Here is a 27,897-nt window from a genome sequence, read left to right as displayed (position 1 = left end):
ACCCTCGACAACCTAAAAACAGAACTACAGCTGATGTGTACTGACATCCAGAACCTACTGCATATTACATCTAACCTGCAACATAAGTGGTGGAATCACACAACACACTACCAGAACAGAAACATCCCCCTCATTAAACACCCTTTTGCTGGTAGCGCTGCCAACACCTGGGCTTCTCAACATAGTTGAAATGAAATGAAATGAAAAACGATTTTTAACGCGCAACTAAGCCCAGATGGGCGTCAAGGCGCCTGACCAAATAATACCAGGTAACAGAGAATCATCCTAATTACGGATATGCCCTGACAAAACACCAGGTCTTGAGCGCCTTTTTAAGGAAGGCAGAGAGGGTTGCATCTTAATCTCAAGAGGTAACAAGAGTTACCTAGTTGGAGATGCAAACCAAATATAGGCCACTCCTCTCCACCCAATAAGCTGGTTAGTCACCTATTCAACAACGATGTCCATCCTTCTCGTCTCATACAACCCCGCTCCAAGAGACCCCAATATCACTGTGGGAAAAATCCAAACAATTGTCACCCGTCCACTCTGGGAACCCCATCATAGAACCTGGCCCATTACTAAATCTAACATTAAAAAGTCCTTATATGTCATTCACCTACAGGGATGTGGAATTCCTATAGCCCAATGCAAAATAGTGTTGGGGGTCAAGGGCAACACGTTTTCATGTGCATTTTGTCCTTGGGACGAGTAGGCCCAACCCCCTGTAGCACAAACCCTTTGGCTGCCAGTTTGCAGTACCCCATTATGGATCAGGGAAGGGCACTGTCTGTAGTTAATGTAATATTTTTGTCCATACGTTAATGCTGTTCAAACTTGTATTTATGGTTCATCAATTGAAAGCCTTTATAATTAGGGTAAGCGCTCTGAGTAAATGTTGTAAGCTCTGACTGCACTACTGACAGTGGTTCCAGTATAAACATGTGTACACATGTTTTCCAAGTTAAGTGCAGTAGTGTGGCTCACTGGTTAGAGGCGGCAGACCCGAGAGCAGAGGACGGCCCGGGACCAGGGTTCGATTCCCGACGCGGCAGGTTTCTGGACCAGGGTCAGCGGACTCGATAATTCTCTCGCCTCGGTGCCCACTCTGATCAGCAATCACACTCGGCAACTCTGGGCATAAGCTTGCCTCATCTGCACTAACGGCCCCACCAGACCGCCGGGGATGCCTGGTCTCACCCTGGAGATACCCATTAAGGGACCATCTCTCAGGGAAGCCAGGAAGGGTTTCGCAGCGGTTGAAGCGCGGAGATACTCCTCCGGGAGTCGATCATAGCGCTATATAAACTTGCAATTAATTAATTAAAGTTTAACAATATGATGCTTAGTATAATGCTCCCAGAATTCTCTCTGATTTGATGCAAATATTTGCGGAAGCTTGAAAGCAAGATTGATAATTCTTTGCTTTCAAAATAAAATGTTCATAAAAAATGAAAGCAGGAAAAATATATTTCATAAACTACTGTAAAATTTTCGGTACCATTTCTTAGCAGCATCATTTAGTAACGTGTTAATGCATGCTTGCATTTCCCAAAAATATTCATAATGGAAAATCAGTGAAACTAGTTTCATATGAAATAAACAAGCATTGGGTATGAAATTGATGGTTAGCTTTTTAGTTTTGTCAATGTGTTACTTGTTTTGGATTGATTTTGTAAAACCTTAATGGTGTGGGAGCTGCCGGGTCCTCATCATTATAACAAACACTAACAAAAGTTGTTTTTGGTCTCAAAAAACACACACTGCTACAGTAGTTACTGGCACTGAATAAAACTACTTTGTGTGCCGATATTCTCCTTGTGAAAGAGCAGAATGCTGTCACTCACAGTGAAGCCAGACAATATATAGAGAGAGAGAGACAGAATTTGAATAAACTCAAAAGGTCACAGTCAACACCAGACCAAATTAGGGGTCCAATTATTAGAGACCAAATTAGGGGCCCAATTATTAAAGAAAGTGTCATAAGTGCACCCATGGTATATGTCATTGCATTCAGTGCAGCTATATGGCTTTCGTAAATTCCCAAGAATTTACAAAAATAGGACAAGAAATAGTACTCCTAGAAAATATTTGTGAACTGCATTTTAGCATTAGCAAATATGCATGTGTAGATTTGCTCATGCGAAAATCTGAGTGTTTCCCTCCAACCAATTTTTTCCCAACTCTGGAAGAAGGTTTACGTCGGCCATTGTCAGGAGTAAATTGCCAAGATTTCTCAGTATGGGAACAGATTAGAGAGGAGTTGTTGAAAACCATTAGCACATGCAAGTTAGTAGGTTTGCAAAGACTCAAAAGGACCTTTTTAACCCTGGAACTATTGCTTACCACTACCTTCAGCCCCAGTATGTAGATCTGCAGAAACGTGGCAACGTAAGTGCATTGCAAGTATTCAAACACTACTAGGTCTTGATGCTGTTAGACCTCTCCACTGCCTTTGATACCGTTCCCCACAAGAGACTTCTGCAAAGACTTGAGGGGGGCGGGTTCGGAGGCACGGTACTGAAATGGCTTACGTCTTTTTTAAGTAACAGCTCTCAAGCAATCTGGTCACCACCTTTTACTGCAGAAATCTCCCCCCTGAACATCGGCCCCCCTTGCCCTTCTCGCCGAGAAGCACGGTGCTAAAATAGTGTCGTACTCGGACGACAGTCAACTTCTGTTCATGTACGAGAAGGGTATTGAATTCAATGGGACCAGGATTAATAACTGCCTTGCTGAGGTTTATTTTGGTTCAGTCGCAACATGGTATACCTGGTGGCCGCAGGACATGTCCCCCTCTCATCTGATGTCACTATTGTGAAAAACCTGGGGGTTAAATTGGATGCCGCCCTCTCCATGAAGGCACAGGTCCAATCAGTGGTAGGGGCCTGTTTTGGGACACTGAAAATGCTGAAGAATTTTCTCCCCCTACTTCCAGTTTCCCATAGGAAAACAGTTGTCCAGGCTCTCGTGGTGTTGAGACTGGACTACGTTAACTCCTTTTATCTGGGACTCCTAGAGTATTTACTCTGACAAATACAGATTATTCCGAACATGGCGGCCATGGCCATCTTTTTGACTAGACCCAGGACTCATACGTCTCATCTTTTGTCCTAACTTCATTGGCTTCTGGTGCGGAAAATAATCCACTTTAAAGCTCTAGTCCTGGTTTTCAAAGCTTTTCATAAGATTGGTGCCCCTACCTCTGAAGGAAAGATTTCAGCCTTACACTCTGCAGCGCACCTTGAGGTCCTCTACCCAGCATCTGATCTCAACTCCAAAGGTCCTGCTCTCCTGAGTTGGTGGAAGATCTTTTCGAGCAGTAGCATCTCGACTTTGGAATAGCCTCCCTCCCCCACTGAGACAAATCCCGGACCTCCTGAATTTTAGGCAGAATCTGAAAACATGGCTTTTCCAGCGCTAGGCTTATCCGCTTCTGTGGCAAGGGCGGATCTCTGTTTAATGTTATTATGGTCTCTTTCTCAGCACCGGGACCCTCCTGGGAGTACCCGCGCACTCTATAAATTCCAGATAACATAACTATGGAATGAACCCTGGCATAATCAAAGAGGCTATATCAGAGCTCTTATATAATGAGATTGTTGCCATAATTTGTTGCAGCACTACTTGGCACCAAAGGGACAAGTGGATTTTGTTACAGGACAAGTAGATTTATGACGCAACCTACTGGACAAGTAGATGTTTTATTAAATTCCACACCCCTGATCTACAATTGAAACCAAACCATATCTAAAACGCCCATTACTCAATTGTCATTCAGCAGTGAAACATGCTGCTAATATAGGGGACTTTATCCTCGATCTTGACCTCAATCTCCTAATATTCACTGAAACATGGGTAAATTAATCCTCATCTCCTATACTGGACATTTAAGCCCCTCCCAGCCATGACATCATTCGATGTGACCGTTTAGGCAGTCCAGGGGGGTGGAACTGCCTGCATCCATCAGATCAATCTCTCAGTAAAACAAACCCATACTCGGTCACTGTCCTCCTGCAAATATCTGGGATCACTATTTCAACTAAAGACAGCACAATTTTCACACTGCCCATGAGCTACTGCACATGAGCTACCGCACATGAGCTACCACCCTCCATGAGATAACACATTTATCGAGCAAATCATGGAGGTCATCTCTACCAATAATGGACAACACAACAACCAGATTTTTCTTGGCGATTTCAATATCAACTAGAAAGAGAGGGACGACCCTCAGGTGAATAGCTTCAAGTTCTTACTCTACAACCTTAACTTGACTCAAGCCTGCAACAGCCCGACTCATAATAAAGGCGCCATTTTAGACTTAATAGCAAAGGAGAACACCATCCAAAATGGGTCATACCTACCATGCGACTGGACAGGACACCATTGCATCACCTTCTTCATAGCATAAATGGTGGTCACCTCTAAAAGGTCAACCAGTGAAAACCAAACATTTGAGTCAGAGACACCTTGAAATATCAACCCAAACACCCTGTCTGCTCAAAGTAATAATATGGGGTCTCCACCTATTAACATGTCAGACACGCAAAACCTTATTAAACTAAATATCAACTCCATGATTGACATCATGGATGCCATTGCCACAAACATACATTTTTATTTGTGAGGAATATAGCTTTATCAGTAAAGCTGTATTTCTGTCCAAACTAGTGGCAAATGCAATGGAAAATGTGCTGTCTGTAAATGACAGTGTGCTACCACACAAGATGTTAGTTATATTAAAGATATAGCCCGCCTGACGTCCATTAAAGCTAGGTAGGTTGCGAAAGTTTGTCATTCTAAAAACTGGGTCAAGGTTTGATAAGCACTGGTCTAGTGTGCTTCGTGTATTGTCTTAATTCCTTCCCAAGCTTTCACTTGGGAGCACCACAGAGATTAGCCTACAGTTTAGACTGTTGGGCAAAACATGTAAAATTAGTAACATGATTGGACTTCTAACTAGTGCACAGATAATTGTTATAAGTAGGTATGTTATCGACAGACGATGAAGAGGAAAAATTAATTATTTATTTAATTTTCCCTCCTCCTCATCTGTCGAAATCCGTCCCCATCCGTCCCCACCCGCCCCCACCGCTCGTATCTGAAAGGGCAACAGCTGGTTCTTATACGTTTTTTTTCAATTAAATAGAATCTCAGAAATCAACTACATTTCGTAATTTATAATGTAATGGTAATTGTGTAAACAGAGGATTGTGTATGCAATAATGTATGATCAAATACTAGTATTCATAAATTGCACAGATATTCAAAAGAATGAATTGCTAAACTAAATTAAAACAAGCATTTGCAATGCAATAGGTCTCACATTAATGAATGTTTGAGCTATTGGCGTTGCTAATAATAATGCAACACCAATAGCTCAAACTTTTAGTAATGCAAGACTTATTGCATTGTAAATACTTGTTATTATTACCAGAGAAGCAATTACAAATTGTATAAGGAAGAAGAGATCCTGTTTTGTGAACTTCTAAAAAGCCCCTAACTGGTTCACTGGATTTCAAAGGCAGATGATTCGTGTTTGTGAGTACTTGGGGTGTATTGTAGAGGCAAAAATGCAGACTCGAACTAGAACACTGAAGTTTAAACCACAGTTTCTCAACTTGGTCAAAATGTGTGCTCTTGGGCGAATCCCTTATGCCCTGTGCCCCAGTTCACTTCCAAATGTGTGCTTTCCAATATCCCAAGTCGAGGTGACCCCAACACGCTGTCTCTCTCACAATGGCCCCCGAAAGCTCCCAATTGTAAATGTGTGCGCTTAGCCTCTCTCAGTATGAAATGGTTTAAAGGGAACGGTTGGTCCCTGACAGGTTGACAGGCACCCAGATTCACTCCGTGTGCTTCAGCCTCTTACCCCCACATCCTCAGAAACGCTCAAACTCAGTCCTGGGAATCAAGAGGGCGGAGTCCAAGGGGGCAGCTATCTTCTGCCAGTGAGTGCTTTCGAGGAAATATTGCTGGAGATTGTTTGAGATGGAGGAGCAGGAGAAATAAAGGAAGGGAACGAAAGAGGAGGTAAACAGCAGAGGGAGGAAGAATGCAGAAGTTCGAAGGGGAGTTGAGTGCGTAGAGTTAACGATATAAGAGAGACCAAGAATCATCTGTAAATTAAGGAAAGCATTGGTTGAGAGGCACACGATTCAGGGATTAACGTGATCATTCCTCTGTCATCATTCCTTGTGACGCGAGGTAGTGTCCTGACCACGTTATGTACAGCATCAGATCTCGTATCACTACACAAATGACCTTGGCCCCACAAAACATTTTGTATGCATGGCTCCCATACCCCTAAATCTGCAGATATTCAATTGTAACCCGACTGTTCCCAGATACATGCCAGCGATGACTTAGTGGCCCCGAAACACTACAGAAAACAAACTGTGTCTGGCTAATTTCAAGGTACAACAACTTTTTGAACATTATCTGGTAGCCTCAATTTTTGCAAGGGCACATTCTTTACACAAATACGGATATTATACAAACTAAAAAGCCAATTTAGCAAGTTGGACAATAAAATCAATAAACAAACAAAACAGAAAGCAGCTCCACATGGTGCGGCCAATGCAGGATTTCAGGCGCGGCTCCTGTGAGCAAGACGGAGCCCCGCGTGGTGCTGCAGTGAGCCGCTAAAGACACAAGACCAGCTGAGGAGCAGCGCAGAGTCCCCACAAGAGCTGGTAAGTGGGGCATGCCGTACGTTTAAATCGCGCCACACTTGGAGCACACGTGTGCATTTAAAAAAAAAAAAGGAAATTACATGAGGCTGGTGAGGACGGAATGGGGACATGAGATGTGCGTTGCCTGTCTGTCCATGCGTGTTCACGGGCGCGTTCACCACCTACAATCGCCCCTGCGCGTGCCCATCTCCGTCTCCCTTCCGAGGCAAGTCAGCAACAATAGATTTTGCTGGCGACAGCGCTTTCGCGCTGCGGTCGCCAGGCGAGACTTAAGAACACTAACTAGTGTGGTAATACTCAAATGAACAGTTGCTTAATACAAAAATGAAAATGTGGGCACATTTCTTAGAACAATAATCAGCAGCACAAATAAAATGGACACATGCAAACTCAATCACTGGTTGAAAAAATAACTCTATTACGTGCACAAAGGTCAACTGTCGAGGCGGATTTAGTTGTTTCTGTAAAGTCAAAGTGAAATCAATGTAAAATTACGCAAACATCGTAAATTTAAAGGAACCATTGTCATGATAGAAAAACAAGTACTTTCCAACACAACAGCTATTTATCCACCAAAAGCACACAGCAAGCAACTCCATCATAATTTACATCCTCATCTAAGACTACAATTTTTTCCCGACTTGGAGCCAACTTAACTGGCAGCACTCACCAACATAGAAATACACAGACAGTGAGGCACTATGAGTAATTGAATGAAAATGTTTACTAACTGTATCATCTGTGTTGATGAATTGCTTTCTGTTAAGAGGTGGTAAAATAATCCAGCACTGCGTCTCTCTGTGTTCCATCACGTTCTCTGAAAAACTTGGACATAAGCCAAATGTATCTATTTTTGTCTACCAAATAGTGAAAACTGGCACTTTCCAGAAAATCCAGGACACATAGTCACCCTATCCAACACACATTTAGCACCTTGAACCTACCAACAACTAAAACCACCCTCCATCTCTTTCTCACCCTTGCACATTAAACAGTTCTCAATGATGTGGACTCTGCTGCCCTCACAAGAACATATTTACTCCACTACCTGGTAACTTGTTTGAGTCTGAGCCCACTGTCATGATCAGTGGAAAAGGTGCAAAACCAGGTGCTTCACTTTGAAGGCCATATAATCTCCTCTTTAGAGATTACAATCCACTGTTAAATCAAGACCAGATTCTTTTGGTTGGCTGTGGTCCCAAGCTACTACTGTTCGGTGAGAAGAATATAGTTTTCCTGCTTGGGTGCAGAATGGAGTACCATGTCTCATTTGCACAGGGGAGACACAATACTGTGTGTCTTACCTAATCACAACAGTCTCAGTCATAGTGCAAACTTGATGAGATTGGCCACCTACCAACTTTTCCTCCACAATTGACCCTCCCTCTTTCACTGTCTGGGTAACAGGATAGAATGAGCGCGCCACAGAAAAGCCTAGGAGGAAGGGTTCCTGTAGAGTGCAAGCACACCATTAATTCTGCCCGAAACAAAGTAAACTCAAGAGAAAGCAGAAGCACTAAGAGGCAGTGTCCCCCATGGAGTAATCTTTCTTAATACTTAGCCTATTGTGAGGATGCCCCAAAACCAAAAGCACACTGTACCAAGAAGGAAGTGACCTTCTCCATTTTCTCTACCAATCTCAGTCATCGAGGAGCCCAAATTGGCAATGGTCTTCCTGGTGTAACCACAGGGCAGTCAGTAGTCCATTCCTGTACAAGTATTCCATGTCCTAAAGACTCAGATCTCACTTGACTCTCTGCTAGATGTTCTTCTGCCCCCACTTCCCTTCTGCCTGTCTGGTGAAGTGGGCTCCATCGCTGAGAAATTGGACTCATTTGATTATTCAGATGGGAGCATATGGGTCTAGAGCTGCCATACTCAACCCAGGATGCTCTGAGCATAAAGATGAATGGTAGGGATGTTGCCATTAATCCCTACACAGAAAGCCCTGGTGCACCTCCAGTTATTTGTTTTTAATTTCTAGTTATATGCGATGCAGCTTCTGCCAATCTAGTTGCATCATTTACAAAGTCTTCACAACCAGCACCCCTGCTTATCTTATAGACACGCTCAACATCTCTAGTGGTTCTCGTCTCACCCACAGCGAGGACAGCATCAGACCACAGACTAAGTGGGAAAGAAACAAGGCAGCCGGCTTTGTTCATGAATGCACCCAGGATCTGGAACAACATCTTCATAAACATGACAGCCCCAACGCTGCTCCAATTTATGGAAGAGTTGAAGATGCACCTCTTTAAAGAACAATGCATTAACTGTCCACAAATAAGCTACCTTTTCTATCAGTCCTTGAGTTTATTCTTGCATTTGAATCTGTTTAGCCATTTGGTTATACCACATATAAACATGTGATTTGCGCTATAGCAATACCTCAAACATATAATCCTGATGCAGCTTCTTCGGACATGCATTTTAGGAGCTAAACTCCAGAAAACATGAGTCCATATGCAATTTTATTCCACGGGGAAGGACTGTGAAGATTTCAGCAGATTTTGTAGTCTGACTTGGAGATACAATGTATCTTGAAGAACTCAGATGCATCAGCCTGATGTCTTAGTCTCTCTACAGTCAGAGATTTAAGAAAGCCAACTCAGTGGGCCAGCTACAATACTATGGACACCTTCCCAGGACCCAACAAAGCCCTTACCAAAAAGTATACTGACGGATCCTAACCACTGAAAGGGTGTTACTAGATGGAAAGGATAAACTAAACAATGTAGAATCACTAACCATACACAACCTAACATTTCACAAATATTCCCCCTTGCATCAGCCTCCTTCAAACACAATTCACTAGAACTTTCCTCACAAATTACAGTCCTAACTACTGTTACAGATACCATACTTACTACAATTGAGCAGCACTTAAACTGTTACAAAGTACACCATACAGAGTCATGCCAGAGACACAAACCCTATTTTTAAATTGGGGCTCAACAATGCCCAGAAATATGCTACTGATGTACATGTTTTAAGATACAAGGGTCCCTAGACAGGTCATAACCTACACCTACAGTAAATTATACAGAGTAAATCAGGTCAGTGTGTCAGAATCGATGTTTCAATCCACATGTATTAAAGGATCATCATCTGGACATTCAATTTCATGCCTGTGATGTGATATACAATAGTAACAAAAGGTCACCTAGACTAGAGGAACGAATCCACACCAAAATAACAAACAACTTAGACCAAAACTGGCACTGGGTCAAGGACTCTAATCTTGAATCGAAAGGCACAAGGCCTAACATCTGTCTCATAGTCGAGGTGGCATTGGGTCAAGGACTAATCTTGAATCTCAAGGCACAAGGCCTAACATCTGTCTCATAGTCGAGGATATAGATAAAACCTAAATTCATTGTTAAAATCACATATAAAATCACAATTCTAAAAACACCCTATTACATCCAATATATAAAAAGTGTGAACACCATATAAAATCAGGAAGAGAGAGCAGAATTTCATTACATTTACAACAAAATAATGAAGCTATTTAGTAGGGCAACAGGGTACCTGACTACCCCACAAAATGTTAATCAGTAACTAGAATATCAAGTGCACCAAGGCCAGAATTTCAGATAGTACCATACTTGGTGGCAGGGAACCTAACCACCAGTATTATTACGCCTGGGCCAAACTCAGAAAGCAGGGCATATAGTATCCAGACACCATTTAGTAGCAATAAGAACAGAACAGCATGCACGACACACAGATAGAGTCCTTAAGGAAAGTATACATGTCCTCAGAATTATTCAAACCATTAGGCCATTTACTATCAAATTTTAAGATCATGATAGTCTCCAACTGCCTCAGCTTCTGTTCCATGTTACCACCCCTACGCAATTTTGGAACAGCACCCACTACAAAATACGATAGGCAGGCCACGTCATTATTATGTTTTTTTTTCAAATGGCATGCCACCGGGTAAGTGGGGTCGCTGTGCAGGATGGCTCTAAGGTGCTGTAGGATCCTGACGTGCACCTGCAATGTAGTACTGCCGATGTAGTTGGGGCCGCAGGTGCACGTCAGTATATATATATATATATATATATATATATATATATATATATATATATATATATATATATATATATATATATATATATATATATATATATATATATATATATATATATATATATTCACTGAAAAAACCATAGGTTTCACACCAGTTATAGTTAGGAATTAGCATTTAAAAAACCTATTAAATTCACTGAAAAAACCATAGGTTTCACACCAGTTATAGTTACCTGGAAATTTTACTGACATAAAACTATTGAAATTCCCACGTTATAGTTAGTTGGACTCACTATAACTTGCGCGTGTAATGCAGTGCTGATGACATCACATATTACATCACTCATGACATGGTCAGTGACATCACTCATGACATCACTGATGACACCATTCAGTGAATGTGTGCCTTTCTGAAAAATAAACATGTTTTATATATGTATATGTAAAGGTCAATGGAAGAATAAATGTTTAAATAAGTGTCTTAATGGATGTTTTAAAAACAAAAATGATTGGTTAACTGGCTTATTAAGTGTATCATAGTGAATACATATATTAGCGAGTATTGTTTAAATATTTAAATATTTGTATCAGTGTTTCAGTGGCTGCATGGGTTGGTGAGTAGCTACATGTGTGTGTATATGGGTTATTAGATGTTTTTTTAGCATCAGTATAGGTGTCTGTATGATTTGGTGGGGGTGTTACTTAGAACACAGATGCATCAATGACGGACTCACTGTTTGTATGTGTTTTGAAGACAGCATATGTCCCGGACTGTATGGGTGAATGAGTGAGTATATGTATGTGTTAGTAAGTGAATGACTGTCTTACTAGTGTCTTTATCAGTAACTACATATGTTTTAATCTAGTATATGTGAGTATAGGTGTATACAAGTGAGTATATGTGAGAGTCAGAGATTGAAAGAGTTCTTGTTTAAATAAGTATGTGTTTCTATAAGTGATTGTTTAAGAGAGTAAGTATGTGTAAGTTTCCTTAGAAGTAAGGTGGTAGTGTGTGTATAGCTGTATATGCAAAAAAATGGATGTTCAATATTTTATTTGCATGTGTGAATATGTGTGTGAGCAACTTTTGGAAGACTGTCGGTGTGTTAACGGATGTATAGGTGTCTCACTACATATGATGAGTGAGTATATGTATGACTGACTATATAGAACTGTTGGTGAATGAGTGGATGTGTATGTAAATGGTGGAATTACTGAATTGGTTGTTGTAACTGGTATAGGTATCTCCACTTTTTTGAAAATGTTAGTTTCTATTTTTGAATATGTGTTTCAAGGGTTACTTTACAATGAAAGGAGGTCAGTCTCTCTGTCACAAGGATGGTGTCATCAGTGATGTCATGAGTGATGTCACTGACCATGTCATGAGTGATGTAATATGTGATGTCATCAGCAGTGCATTACACGCGCAAGTTATAGTGAGTCCAACTAACTATAACGTGGGAATTTCAATGGTTTTATGTCAGTAAAATTTCCAGGTAACTATAACTGGTGTGAAACCTATGGTTTTTTCAGTGAATTTAATAGGTTTTTTTAAATGCTAATTCCTAACTATAACTGGTGTGAAACCTATGGTTTTTTCAGTGAATTTCAAAGGTTTTTTTAATGCTAATTCCTAACTAAAAGTCTCACTTTATAAGTAAGACTGTTAGCGCTCTAGTTGTTCTTTAGAACACTCTGGTACATACTATCATTGGGCTATAGTTGCGCTACATCTGGCTGATATTTGGGCTACATTTGTATTTTTTTGTCTCTGGTGGCCATCTTTGGGCTACATTGGGCTACACTGGGCTACATTTGGGCTCTAACATATATATAGCCCAATGTAGCCCAATATATATTTTTTAAAAGTTAATTTTCTTAAAAACAACTGGAGCATATATCTTGAGACATAGTAAACGCACATCGGGCTACCAGTCCTTAAAATTGTTCATTTTTTTTATTTATTTATTTATTTTTGCCCTGGAGCGCTCCCGGTGCGCGCCCCGGTGATCGCCCCGGAAAGCGTAGTATTTTGAAGCGCCCCGGTGCACGAACCGGGAATCGTCCCGTTAGCGCCAATGTCGCGATCGAAAACAACATCGTGACGCGTCGCGTAAGCGTGACGTATCGCGTAGCCACGCGATGTGTCTTATGACGCGCTGCGTAAACGCATCAGGAAGCGCTCGCGGCGCGGCCCGGAGCGCGTAACGTAAGCGCGCCGGAGCGCGTAACGTAGGCGCATAGGGTCATGTGACTTGAAAATAACACTTTTCATTGGTTCCTAATATTTTTTTTTCCAAATGAGGAAAGCCTCCACCTTTTTTCCTTATTCTTACTTTCTTCTTTGAGAGAGCAAAAGCTATTTCTTTGTGAGAGACCAATAATGGCTACTCTACTTGCTGCTGCTGGTGCTCCAACACCACCACCACCACCACCACCACCACCAAAAGGGCCACCACCACCTCTGCTTTTTGGTCGTGAGCAGGACAAAGAGGAGGAAGAGGAGCAGGAGGAGCAGGAGAGACAGTTCCTACCAGAGGAACCCCACCCATCTCATGTAAAGGAGCACTACATTTGGCAATTCTTTAAGTTTCCTGCAGGACTGAAGAAAGTTAATGCCCCTAAAGTAACATGTCAAATTTGCAAGAACATCCTTTCACGTGGCAATCCTGCTAAAAAATATAGTTTTGGCAACCACACCATGCTTCGCCACATGGAGAGGTGGCACCCAAATAATTTGGCCCAAGCACAGGTGAGAGCTATGGCTGAAAACCCACAGACCCCTCAGCCTAGCACCTCAAGTGCGGAATCATCTTTTGCAGCACCTGAAGGGCGTCAAATGGTGCCCAACATCCAAAGCAAATTCTCAAACTTCAAAATAGTTTGTATTTATTGTGGGGCTACTATTACTTATGGTGAAAAAAGTATCACCTTAATTAACAGAGCAGAAGAAAACCACAAGTGCTCTCACAAACGAACAATGATTCTTTATTGTTTTTTTTTGCTCCTGTTGAGCCATTTTCAAATCCTTCTGTTTTTTTGAAGTACTAAAAAACAAAAAAAAATATAAAATTGTTTTGAAAAACCAAAAAAGTAAAAAAAATTCACCCAAAAAAATATATAAAACAACAAAAAAATAAAAAAAAAGTTCTTTTCAGAACTACCTCCCATTTATATAAAATGACTTACATTTTTAAACTCTGCCATTCTCTTTTCTCCTCGGTGCGCTCCCCGGTGCGCGTACCGGGCGCTCCCCCCGCGCAAATCGAAAAAATATTTTTTTTTTTTTGCCCAGCGGAACCCTTTTATAGCCCCCACATCAAACCTAGGGGTTCAGGGGGGGTCTACCCTGCCCCCTTATGGTCATTTCCCCCTTTGTTTTGGCCACCTCTTGTGTCTCGATCCTACCGAGACACAAGATGGCGGGCGCTCCGGACTGTTTCGAATGTTTACAGACACCCAAGAACCAATCAGCTTTCTACGCGCAAGTCGCGTGGCGCGCCCAGAGCGCTCCCCGGTGCGCGTACCGGGGCGCTGCCATAGATATATATATTTTATTGAGGCTAAATTACTCAAAATCCACTGAAGCACATATCTTGAGACATAGCAAAGGCACATCGGGCTACCAGTCTCTACAATTTTGCCAAGTTTGGTGGAAATCCATTCAGCCGTTCGGGCTAAAAGTGAGGTCGACCGCCCTATGGAAATTAACATGGGGAAAACATGTTTTGGGACCCCCCTTTTATCTCAGCCCCCGCTTGACAAATCCCCCCCAAACTTTTAGGGAAGGACCGGGACACCGCAAGGCCATTTTGAGGACATTTTCAGGCAGATTCGTCAACCGGCGCCAAAGTTATTCCAAATAGAATTTTGAGATTTAACATTGAAAAAAATCCTAACTATAACTACCTACTGGCGACCGCCAGTAGGTAAAATATATATATATATATATATATATATACACACATATTACCTACTGGCGGTAGCCAGTAGGTATATATAGTTAGGACCTAGTTCCATAGGAAATCCCCAACATTCTATTGGGAATAACTTTGGCGCTGGTTGATGAATCTTCGCAAATTTCTCAAAGAAGATGGCTCGCTCCGCTCCGCTCCTTCCCTGAAAGTTTGGGGGGGATTCGTCAAGTGGGGGCTGAGAAAAAAGGGGGGTCCCAAAACGTGTTTTCCCCATGTTAATTTCCATAGGACCTTTAGACTCAGCTACAGCTTGAACCGCTGAAGGGAATTACACCAAACTTGTCAAAATGGTAGTGTCTGGTATGCAGATCACGCTTTTGGTAAAATAGTGTAAATCCCTCCAGTGGTTCCTGAGAAAATTAGAAGAGAAATCAATTATATATCTATAAGGGCGCACGGGTGCGCGCACCCCGCGATTTTTCGCGGTTTTTTTGGGGGGCGGGGCTTGGGGGGGGGGCTTGGGGGGCTTCTCTCTTTTATTTTTAGCAGTTTTATTTAGATTTCGAGGGTGCCCACCCCTCGTTTTACCCCCGAGATCACCGCCGCGACCCGAGCCGCCTCAAGATGGCCGCCGCCGCCTGGTTGTGGGCGGGGCCAGGAGGACTTAGTTTCCGCTTCCCCCTGCCTGGGGGAAGCGTTCGATGTGTCCGCCCGGTACCGCCCGGTCTCCCGAACAAGAGAGCCTCAGCCAGGGCGCATCACATGACTGCAGTCTTGTGACTACCTCAGCAGCAGAGCACGGCCGCTTCCTCCGCTGCTGGGAGTTTGCTGTGAGTTTGTGGCTGCCGTGGAGCCGGGCGGGGAGCAGCAGGATCAGCAGGTAGGAGTGCCCGGGGAGGCAGCGGAACGGAGCTGCCGGGAGGAGCATGGATAACAAGCCCCTGCTGGAGCAGCGACCGCCCGCCTACAGCCCTGCGGGGCAGGAGGGCTACGGGCAGCACAGCTACGGGACCATTAACCCGGCGCCGCCGGGCTTCCAGCCAGCCCAGCCGGGCTTCCAGGCGCCGCCTCCGTACCCCTACCCCAACGCCGTGGCCACAGGTTATGCTACTCCACTCCCACACCCGCCATATCCAAGCACATATACGATCATTCAGCAGCCGACTACTACCACCTCCGTTGTTGTGGTTGGCGGATGCCCAGCGTGCAGGGTTGGGGGATGACTTCACCTGCTGCGGGATCCTGTGTGCGATAATATTCTTCCCTATTGGTATTCTCTTTTGCCTCGCGTTAAAGCAGAGAAGATGCCCCAACTGTGGTGCAACCTTTGGGTAGGAAGAGTGGACAGACCAGACCTTTGCGGCCAATACTGCTGATGTACTTTTTTTCTCCATCCGATATAAATGTCCAGTTCTGTGTACACTATTAATTGATTAAAGATATTTCTATTGGAAAGTGTGATTTGATAGTTACTGCATGCAAATCAATTTGTTTCACCAGAGCAGTTGTGACGCACACAAGCAACCTGGTGCTACCACGTATAAATTGTGCCTTTCACATGGCTTGTGGGGGAAAAGGAGGGTGGGTAAAAAACTGCTGATGATTGCAGCTCAGCCCCCCATAATTTCCATAGGAAAGTTTTTAGAACTAAATGGTGGAGTTTCTTTGGGGTTTGAAAAATTGTAAGTTTGCATGATTGAAATCCCTTTACAACATGGATAAAATGTACAGTATGAATTTTTTACGAAGCAAACCTTTTTCAGATGTTAATGATATTTCGATATTAATGTATGTTTATGTTCACTGTGATTTGACTAAAGTTGAGTAAAAAGAAATTGTTGATTGGTAACTGGTGTTACGGATTTCGCGACCTGCCTATGAAATAGGATGTGTTTAATAGGAATATTTGATTTATTTTTCTGCATTTTGAGACTGTTTCGTATGCCCTGGCATTTGGCCAACCTGGGGGGCAGCGACTGCTAAATGTGATTCTAATAAGAACCAATAGCAGATGGCGCAAATACAATTCTGTAGCATCCAAACTGCTATTCTACTATTGTTGACTGTCCACGAAATTTAGAAGCAGTAATCCTTTCATAAAAATATTCAATGAATGTGAGCTTGCACTTTTATTTTTTAAAAACCACAAATGTTTTGCTTAGTTGCATTATAAATGTAAAATTTTATAAGAATGTTTAATAAACATTTCAAGATTGCAACTTACTCACACACGGCAGAGTGGAATGAAGCGCCGTCGCAGCACTTACGGTCTCACCTCTCCGCACCTGCCCCCGTGGGCGTGGGCGGGCGCCCACAGTAAGACACACACTCAGAAGGGTGGAGGGGGCATTGGTAGTGTCGGGAATGACTGCTGGGGACAGAGGCTCCTCTGCTCTTGCAGTGCTTGCGCTGTGTGTGGGGATCAGAGAATACTGGGGGGCTCTGAGGATTACAATCCTGGCAGTGCTGATGGTATTGTGGTAAGACCATAGGTCTGGCGGCAGGCGGAGGCTCTGAGGACGAGGAAGAGCTGACAGAAAGGCTGCAAGATTTCACAGATTCACTTTTTAGCTTGCCAGTTGCTATTATGGCGTGTTTATTCTAATTACTTGGGGCATTGATGGAGAATGGAGGGCGTTGTAGTAGATAAGCTACCCGTGTAATAGCAGGAAAAGGAGTCCAGTTGTGTGAAGTTCTCATTAGCGATCGGCTGGAATTATCTCCATAACAATGTTTGCTTTCACTACAAGACTTCCAGTTAATTGCAATTATCGCGGGATGGCTATGAAGGGAGGGAAGACAGCAGGTGCTTGGCTTCTCTGGTCATGTAATGGTTTCTTTGCAGAAGCACTTCAGGCATAATCACCTGCATGTCTGCGTGCACGTGTGCTAATGGAGACCCCCACCCCCTATACTCTCCCCCTATACCCGCTCTGCTGGGCCTCCCGTCTCCGCGTGAGACCTATGCACTGTCTTCTTCTTTGTGAATCTCCAGCTCCATTACTCTGTGTTTCTGGAACATCACAAGGCCGGGCTACTATCCAGATACTTGGGTTTGCGCGCTGTTTCGCAGCTACCTATCATGTCGGGACAGGTTTATGATCTCATAAAACATAAGCACGTTGAATAAGCTGCTTTTTGCATTACTTTGCAAACATGATGTTTAAAAGGAAATACATCACTTCTAAGCTCTGTAGACTAATGTATCAACTGTAGGTAATATGTGCGTGAGGCCATACCCAGGGGTTCGATTCCCGCCTATACCATTCAGCTTTTCATACTTCTGAGGTCGATAAAATTAAAATGACTACCATTATGCGGGGGTACATTAAGGAAGTGATATTCCATCCCAAGATGTCATTCGGAGTGAAGGTGTGTGAGCTTTATTTTACACACACACTGTACGTTAAAGTTTCGAAATCGGGTTTAACAATCTGTTTCTGATGTCTGCATTTATTCAATGGATTTTTGTTGGATGGTGTGTATTTTTTTTAGCGATCCGTAATGGTGTGATTAACAGACACAAATTGAGAGTGCAAAGCAGTGGCGGCTGGTGACATTTAAAACACCCAGCCACCCTCCCACCCACCATTCATGCACCCCATCCATCCACCCACCCATCCATCCATCCTGCATCCATCCATCATTCATGCATCCATTCACCCATCTATCATGCATGCATCCATCCATGCATCCACCCAACAATCATTCATCCATCATGCATCCAACCATCGTTCATGCATCAAAAATCGGATCCCTAGGGCTGCTCAAATGGTCCCACAAGGATATTAACATATTTAAACGTTATCCGCTAATAGAATTAGCATTTTCAAAACCTTGCAAATTGACTGAAAAAACCATAGGTTTCTGGCCTTATATATATATATATATATATATATATATATATATATATATATATTAGCTTTTAAAAAACCAATGAAATTCACTGAAAAAACCATAGGTTATACACTATATATAGTTAGGAATTAGCCTTTAAAAAACCAATGAAATTCACTAAAAAAAAACATAGGTTTTAGGCCTTATATAGTTAGGAATTAACATTTAAAAAACCATTGAAATTCCTCCTATATAGTTAGCTGGACATTTTTTTGATATAAAACCAATGAAATTCGACATATAGTTAGTTGCACTAACTATATATTTCGCGCATCCGCAATCCAATGCTGATGATGTCACATATTACATCATTCATGACATGGTCAGTGACATCACTGATGACATCACTGATGACAGCTCATTTAACATCAATAATCACACCACTGATGATATACTTCATGTGATAATACAATGAACCTCCTTACACTCTAATACACCTAGTGTAAAATACAGAGTATCATTTTTGAAACTATTGACACACCAATACCATTTACTACATACCCACTCACTGATTCCTACGTCTACATGCACATTCATTCATTCACCCATAAGGTCATTCGTACATACTGTCACTCATCATTGCAACACTATCATATGCACTCATACACCTATGCAGACACTCACTCAGTGCCACTCATCCATGGAGTTACTCACACACCTACTCAGTCCTGTAAAGAATCAATTTACACTTTGATTTCTTCATCTATACAGTTAAACACAGAACAGCTTACATTTTCACAGATATACTAACACATACTTACTCACTTATACAATCAAATCCTTCATCCATACTCTTATACATCCTCTCATTCTTCAATATGTAAAACATATTTAAACTTTACAAAAACACACAGACACTGGATGATGTCATCAGTGATGTCATCAGTGATGTCACTGACCATGTCATGAATGATGTAATATGTGACATCATCAGCATTGGATTGCGGATGCGCGAAATATATAGTTAGTGCAACTAACTATATGTCGAATTTCATTGGTTTTATATCAAAAAAATGTCCAGCTAACTATATAGGAGGAATTTCAATGGTTTTTTAAATGTTAATTCCTAACTATATAAGGCCTAAAACCTATGTTTTTTTTAGTGAATATATATATATATATATATATATATATATATATATATATATATATATATATTATATATATCAGCTCCAAAAATTCCCCCAAGAAGGAAGTGGCTGCACTCTCGTGGTAGGTTTCAGCAATTCTAGCAGTTTATTTGCACACAAACAGGACGCGTTTCGGCATACGTGCCTTATTCCATTGTGTCAACGTAAACAAAAGCTCCCGCCATTTTATACATTCAAATCTCACGTTTTTTTTCTCGGAAGCCTACGATTCATAAACATAGAAAGTGGACAGAACATTTATCGTCACTGTGGGGGCCATTGTGGAGTTTGTATATATACATTATTTACATCAATACATATGTATATACGATATAATTAAATCCAATAACACGAAATTCATTCTTGGATATTCTCAAAACAATAACGCAAGCTCTAGGTCCTACGTACATTAGCATGATTATATGCAGAAAACTTATTTTTATGTACATAGTAGTGACAGTTCGTACCACTTTACTTATTATGCAAATGACATAATTGAGCCCTGGATGGGCAGCCTCCAAAGTTAAAGACATGAAGAGTGGACTTCTTCATGTCATCATTATAGGAGACTTATTTTTGTGTGTCTAAATCGGAAATAGCACAATTATATACAAAACTTAATTTTATAGCGTATTGATAACATTTCATACCACTTAAATTATTGTGCCTACAGCATAATTAAGCCCTGAATGGGCATATACTCAAATGACATTTGCAGATCAATCAATTCATTAGGAAATCAAGGGTGTCTCACAAATAAGATTCATGATCTTCATTAACAGTTTTATATTTGATCCCAAAAATAAGCCCATATATTACCATAATACAAGAACATCTAACATATATACAAGGACATCACTGTATTCCATCTTTAGTTGCATCAGAGCCCACTTATCCCAGATGTATCGATAATTCTTCTTCAGAATTAAGGCCAAAGGGAATGATGGTATGCAAATCGATTATGTATCTCTATTCGAGTCTACGTAATCTTTGTTCCTTATTGCCACCTCGTTCACTAACAGGAACGTGGTCAATACGAAAGAATTTGAGAAGTGTGCGATCACTATTGTGACTTTCAGAAAAGTGCCTTGCCACTGGGTATGAGGGATCTCTGTTTTCAATTGCACGAGCGTGCTCTAAGATTCTCTGCTTCGCAGGATGTATAGTGCTGCCTACGTAAGTTTTCATGCATGGGCATACCAGGCAGTAAACACAATAGGGTGTGGTGCATGTTAAGAATATATTGATCTTGTTCATATCTTTCCTGCCTAGAACCTGATAGGCTAAAACTTTAGAACTGCTATTGCAAGCCTTACATGTAGAGCATGGGAAGAATCCTGCCTTTGCGCTCAATTTTGGGACAAAGGGGACTGGTTCGTAATGACTCTTTACCAGGTGATCTTTAAGTGATCTACTGTGTCTAAAAATAACCTGGGGGTATTCTGGTAATTCTTTACCACCTACCAAATCTGCCTTTAAGATATGCCAGTTACGATATAATATTTGTCTCAGTGCCCCAGCTTCACCAGAAAATGTAGAGATAAATCTACAGGAGTCAGTCTCACGCTCAGTGGGTTGTCGCTTTTCTTTCAATAAGCCACTGCGTCGAATTAATTTCACTTTCTCAAATGTCTTAGTTAGCAATTCAGTCTTGTATCCTCTAGCCTGAAACCTATTGATGGCATCTTTTGCTGCGTGTTCAAAATAGTCATTGTTTGAACAGTTTCTCTTAAGCGTAGCAGTTCTCGTATGGTATGCTATTCTTTAAGCTCTTTTGATGACTGCTATTAGCCTCCAGAGTCGCATTACCCGCTGTCGATTTTCTAAACAGCTTTGTGCACATCTTGCCATCTTGAATAAACACTTGTAGGTCTAGAAAGGATACCTCATTTTGGCTCATCTGTCCACTGAAGTGGAGGTTCAGTGAGTTCCTATTTAATTCTTCAATATATGCCTCTGCTTGTGATTTAGGACTTTTCCATAGGATAAGCAGGTCGTCTATATACCTGTGCCAGGATATAGTGCAGTCCACCCATCCACTGCACTAATCCGCCCAGGCAACCTGCTTCTCCCACCAGCCCACGAATAAATTTGAGTAGCTGGAGGCGAAGCAGGTGCCCATCGCGGTCCCTCTTATTTGACATTAGTGTTGTTTATCAAAAAGGAAAATATTGTTATTAAGAACAAATTCTGCAAACTCCAATAGCATCTCATTGTGCTCTGAAAATTCAAGTGACCTTCCTTTTAAAAAGTACCGTACTGCCTGTAATCCCTTTTGGTGTTCAATCACTGTATATAGACTAGTTATGTGAAGTACAATCATCCACATATCCTGCTCCCATGTTATGTCCATAATGCTCTTAATAAAATCTGTAGAGTCTTGTATATATGAGGGCAGTGTTCTGACAAAGTCTGAAAAAAGACATAGATTCTGTCAAACAACCAATTGAGGAGACGATGGGTCTGCCGGGTGGCCTCTTAGTGTCTTTGTGAATTTGGGGTAGGTGGTAAAATGATGATCTTACGGGGTAAGGGCATGAAAGAAATGTATATTCGTTGTCGTTAATCATGCTCTTACCTGCCTATATCATAATCAGTTGATGATATTGTTGAATGCTGATAATATATTCTCCTTTAGTAATTTTTTGGTAACAGTTCTCGTGTGATAACTGTCGTATTGCTTCCTGAATATAAAATTCTCTTGTCATCAACACAATATTCCCACCTTTATCTGAGGGCTTATATATTATGTCCTGGTTGTCTTGTAATTCTTTCAGAGCCTTCTGTTCTCCTCTTGTCAAATTATGTTCAAAGTGAGGCACCGAAGAGGTTCTCATTTTCAGTAAATCTTGATTATCTGCCTCTTCAAACACATCAATAGCTCATAAGACGATAAAGGTATATATGTTGATTTCGGTTTGAATTTTGTGGGTGCTGATCTTTGTTTGAGGCCATAGCTCATTACTTCCAATAGATTCAAATCAGGATCTTGAGAGCCAGTTGGCTCTTGGCTAGATATCACTTGTAGAGTTCTAAGATCTGAGCCGGTCCGTATAGAGGTTTCTGTGCTTGTGCCAGGTTCTACAGGGGCAGGCAATTGGTTTTGCCCTCTTAGTTTGAAAAATTTGCATAACTTCAATTTGCGGGTGAATAAGTACAGATCAATGCATGTTTGGGTGTATTCCGATTTCTTCGAGGGGCAGAAGGTCAGTCCTTTTTTTAAGACACTTTCTTGGTCTTTGGATAGCTGATGTTTAGTCAAATTAATAATGGAAAGGTCACTAGTAAGCTCTACTTCTTTAGGCTTTTCTTGCTCCGGGTTTGGCTGGCCATTCCTTGTTGTCGTCCTGAATCGGCCGCCACTTCGTGTCTTTCTGTGACTCTGCTTTTTTGTTCCTGTGGTCTGCCTCTCCCCCCCCCCCATTGACGGGAGTTGCGCATTTATTGAAACTCCTCTAAAAAACGCCCTCTTCCACTCCGGGTATATTCAGCTGTGCCTACAAATTCTTCCCCAGATTGCTCTGTGTCGGTACTCACACTGACTCTGATGTTTCTTTAGTTTGAACATTTTTTTGGCCTGCTCCTCTCAGTACTCTTCTAGGTGCGTCAAATTTCCGCGCAAAGGTAAGAATTCTTTCTTGCTCATAGTCTTTGGCATCGCGGTTGAATTTTGAATGTTTTCTTTGTTTGATTTTATCTTGATATGCAATCAACCGTGCTTTCACTTTTTCACGTAGGTCGTCTTTATCTGTACTTCTGTGTTAGCATCGATCAGTGCCTCAACCTCTGCTATTTCTTTCATACATCTCTCTCTCTATATATATATATATATTCACTCATGAAAATGGTTACAGAGGCGTTACAGTTAGGTTCAGAGTTTACACACACACAAAACCATAGAAATTCAGCAGTTCTAGTTAGTATAGATCACATTCACCTAACTACAAAGTTACTTTAACCTATGTTTTTTTCAGTGAATATATTCACTGAAAAAAGACAAAGGATAAAGTAACATTATAGTAAGGTGATTTTCTCAGTGACAATGTTAACATTTTGAACTAAAAAACATAGAAATTCAGCAGTTATTGTAAGTGCTAACTATAGCCTGCACCCTCGCCATGCACTGCTAATGACATTACATATGACATCATTTAGGCCATGTACTATGACATCATTTACAGTGATGACAGTTTAAATGATATCAATGATGACATCACTGATGACATCATCCAATGAGTTTGTTAAGTTTGTTTTATAGTTGACATAATTATTTTTGTGAGTGTGTATAGTAGAATCACTTTATAATATATGTTGTGTTCAGACATTAATTGTAAAAATAATGTTTTTTTATTGTAACAAAACATGGCTCACAGTTTGCAAATCCTTCTAAAATTTTCATAAGTATTAAACAGATAAATATTCAATATTTCAATAGTAATTGTTTATTTGGTCAGTTAATATAACTCTAATATCGAGATATGTTACCACCAATCTTTTTTTGAGGTGTCACTCTCACAACATGCTCACAGGACACTCACAAGATCGTAAAGTTCTAAATTTCATTATCATCTATTGTATATGGTTCTTTATCATGTTTTCAGTTATAATGTATTGCTAATCTAGATTAGAATTGTGAATAAAAGATAGTTGGATGTTCTATATATTTCTTTTAAGTGATGGTTCTGCCGAGACGGTCGCGGGAGCCAGGTGCACACTCCTCTGTATGGACTCCGAGGGACTGTACATCATGTTCGGCTCTCATAAACCATTCGCTAGATCGTACATTTAGAATTAAGTTAAATAAAGTGTTTACTGTAATTTTGAATGAAATAGAACATTAGTCATTTTCTTTAAGGTAGAGCTTTGAATTATATATTATTTCCTCTCTCAGATGACAGCTGTGCTTGGTAGGGTATGGGGAGGGACTACCCTCTCCTTCCAGACCTCTTTAACAGATGACGGGTTTGTGTAGTAAGGTGTATCGAGAGAGACCTCTCCACTAAGTCCTCTCAATTGGATGACAGGTGTACATATTAGGGTGTGCACATGGACTGGACTCTCCTGTCAGATCTGTTTCTCCGATGACAGGTTAGCATAGTAAGGTGTGTGCATGGACTGGTCTCTTCTTTCAGACTTTGCTCAGATGGTAGGTGTGGGTAGTAGGCTTTTTGGAGAGAGACAGACTGGCCTCTCCGCTGCGACCTATCCCTTGGATGACATGTGCATAATATGCCCTGTCCAGGGACTGTCTTCCCTGCTAACACCCCTCTCTCTGATAATTGGTGTGCACAGTAGGGTGTGGGAAGATACAGTACTCTACTCATAACTCTTGCCGAGCTGATGGCGTAAATAGTAGACTCTGATAAACACCATCTCCAAAAACATAATAAATACCATCTCAAGTAACACTTCTTCCTACAGTAGCAAATGTGCATACTACAGTGTATTTAAAGATCACCCACTCCTTTCTACTTTTCACAATCCCACAAGAGTCTTCGGAGAACATAACTGTTTTTGAAAATAAGAATTAAGCATCTACTTTTCACATTACTTATTTCTTTATTTCTTACACACTTACTCTGAAAAACAAGCACCATAAAATGCATTCCTACTAGGAACTCAGCTGCCCCTTTTTACTATCCACAAGCCTGCAAGATCATAAAAATTAGTTTAGGGGGCGTGTCTTGGCCAGCGGTGATGGCGGTTGTGTAGTAGGTGCGGTCCGACTAGCCGATTAATATCCTGTTCATTTATCCTGCCTTCTGGACATCCCGAGTGGTGCATCTAATCCCGGAGAGTTCACCGCTCCCCTGGGTGACTCTCCGATAGCAGCCGGAGCCTGAAATCTGTAGCGGCTGCGCTGGTGGCAGTCTGGTGAGCAGTGGCGGCCTGGTGGGAGATGGCGGGGATTGAGCCAGGTCCTCCCATAATTTGTCTGGCCAGCAGCGTGTGCCTGAAGGTCTGGCCGGCAGCGTGAGCCTGAAGGTCGGCGCAACTGACGGGGTGCGGCCGGTGGGGGCAGAGCTCTCGGCCTTTCGCCGCCAGTGCTGGTGTGTTCCCCCCCTTGAGACGGCGGTGCAGGAGAAGGCAGGGCCGCGGCGGCCAGAGGGCAGACAACAAAGAGACTGGTGACGGCTGGATTGCCGTGACTGCCTCTCTGGGCAGAGAGGCCTCAGGAGAGCTGCCGCCATTTGGTGGAGCTCCAGCCGCTGTGATATACCTGGACCCCGGCGTGGTATGGCAGGCAGGAGTGGGCCAGCGTGGAGTGGGGGGCGCCCTCCCCTCCCTCCCGCCCCACTGTTAAGTATCCTTCCCTGGAGGGCATCTGTTGCGGCCCTGGGCAAGCTCTGCGGCCGGGTCGGGCCGTGGTGAGGACTGAGGGCGCCCCATGAGCCCACGGTCGGTCGGGCCCTCAAGTTGTGTTGTGCCAGATATTCAGGCAGCCTGGCCATAGTTTTACCTACCGTGGGATAACGGCGTTGATGGAATCCCGGGGAGGATGCGGCCTTCCCTCTGGTCGCAGCCAAGCCTCTCATCAGTGTGTTAGGGGCCACGAGCCGTGCTTGGATCCTTGCTGAGGCCAATCCCGCACGTCGGTGGCCATAGTGGAGTGGGGTGAGGCCCTCCAGGACTGAGGGAGAAGTGATTTGGTCTTGGCCTTAGAGGGCCCCCGTGACAGATACGGCCCACCTGAGGCTCTTGGAGCAGCGACCAGGGGGCGTGGCTTGGACGCCGATCGGGATGGCGGCGTGAGCTCGCAGCTCCGCGCGGAATCCCGCTAATTCTCCTGCTTTCGGAACCCTAGGCGACCCGGAGACGACGCTCCTGCCCTCTGAAGTGTAAGGGGACAGCTGGGCACAATCGGAGAGTCGCTGGGGGACTGTTGGCCCCGAGAAGACCGTGTTGAAGAGGCGGCCGAGGTGTTGCCGAGGGTGCGAAGAAAATGGCGGCGAGGAGGTCGGACGGCCCCGAACTTCAGCCCTGAGCCAAGTTGTCGGCGAGTGGCAAGAGATCCTGCAATCGGCTGATCGAGGCACTAGGATCGGCGGTGCTGTGTCCTGGCACCAGAGGACGCTGGCTAGATTCGCCCGGAGCTTGGGGACCCTCGTTGGCCACCGCCCTAAGACTCATCCTTCTCCCCTAAGGCTTCCGAGGGGGGCGGCGGAACGGAGCTCGTCTAACTGGTCATAGCTCCTGAGAGCGTCGGTGGGGACATTGCACGGCCCGGTGCCCGGGGACTGGCACGGAACTACGGGCGCTAACGCAAAACGGGCTCCTGGCCCTGTGACGCAGCACCCTGGGATGGCGGCGATCGGAGGGCCGATGGCCGAGAGACGAGCTGAGGGGGACCCGGCGACATCAACTCGGCTGGGCGAGAGTCCCTCCCCGGAGCTCGACCAGGAACAGCGGTTGAACCGGCGTTTGGATGCCATACTTGATGCGATCACCTCAACTAAGGAAGCATTGCATCAAGACATTGCCCAAGTGGCCACGGGCCTGGGGCTGCTACGCGCGGATCATGCGAAGCTAGCGGACAGGGTCAAGGACCATGACCAACTGTTGCTGGACCTGAAGCCCTCGGTGGTGACCGCAGAGCACAGGATCACGGACATATTGGCCCGGCTGGACTCGCTGGAGCGGAGGGCGGAGGATGCCGAAGGCCGCAATAGACGGAACAACGTGCGGGTCGTAGGCCTACCGGAACGGATTGAGGGGGAGGATGCGGTGGCCTATATGGAGAACTGGTTCCGCACTGTGGTAGCGCCGGAGGGGCTTACTCCTTTTTTCACTCTGGAGCGAGCTCACCGGGTACCTGCTCGTCCGCCATGGTTTGGCCGCCCCCCCCCCGACCGATGGTGGTGCGGCTCCTCCACTACAAGGACCGGGATCTCCTCATCCAGCGGGCCAGGATGTCGGGCCCGTATGAGGTGGAGAACAGTAAGGTTACAATCTTCCCGGACTATACTCAAGCGGTCCAGAAGAACAGGGCATCGTTCCTGGCGGTGAAGAAGGAGCTCAGGGAGGAAGGCATCCAGTACTCCTTGCTCTACCCGGCTAAGCTGCGGATCATTATGGACGGCTCTACGCACTTTTTCCAGACTCCGGATGAAGTGTGGCAATGGCTGGAGTCGTATAGAGCGGGGACGGACAGATCGCATAAAAGTAGGCGAGACCAACCCAAGCAGCCCCGGGTGAGGCAATCACAACGCATCAGATCCC

General features: G+C 43.3%; 1 protein-coding gene and 1 pseudogene across 2 annotated transcripts in view; one reads left to right on the top strand and one right to left on the bottom strand.

Moving 5' to 3' along the window:
• BCAS3 (BCAS3 microtubule associated cell migration factor) overlaps window positions 1-27,897 on the bottom strand; it is a 3,998,327-nt gene that overhangs the window by 3,410,976 nt on the left and 559,454 nt on the right. The gene's annotated exons all lie outside the window — the stretch shown is intronic.
• On the top strand, window positions 15,408-16,855 carry LOC147729965 (membrane protein BRI3-like; annotated as a pseudogene).

This window comes from Lissotriton vulgaris, chromosome 2_1 (assembly GCF_964263255.1).
Source record: "Lissotriton vulgaris chromosome 2_1, aLisVul1.2, whole genome shotgun sequence".
NCBI lineage: Eukaryota > Metazoa > Chordata > Amphibia > Caudata > Salamandridae > Lissotriton > Lissotriton vulgaris.
The sequence above is the reverse complement of the archived record's forward strand: the minus strand, read 5'-3'. Positions and strand labels throughout refer to the sequence as shown.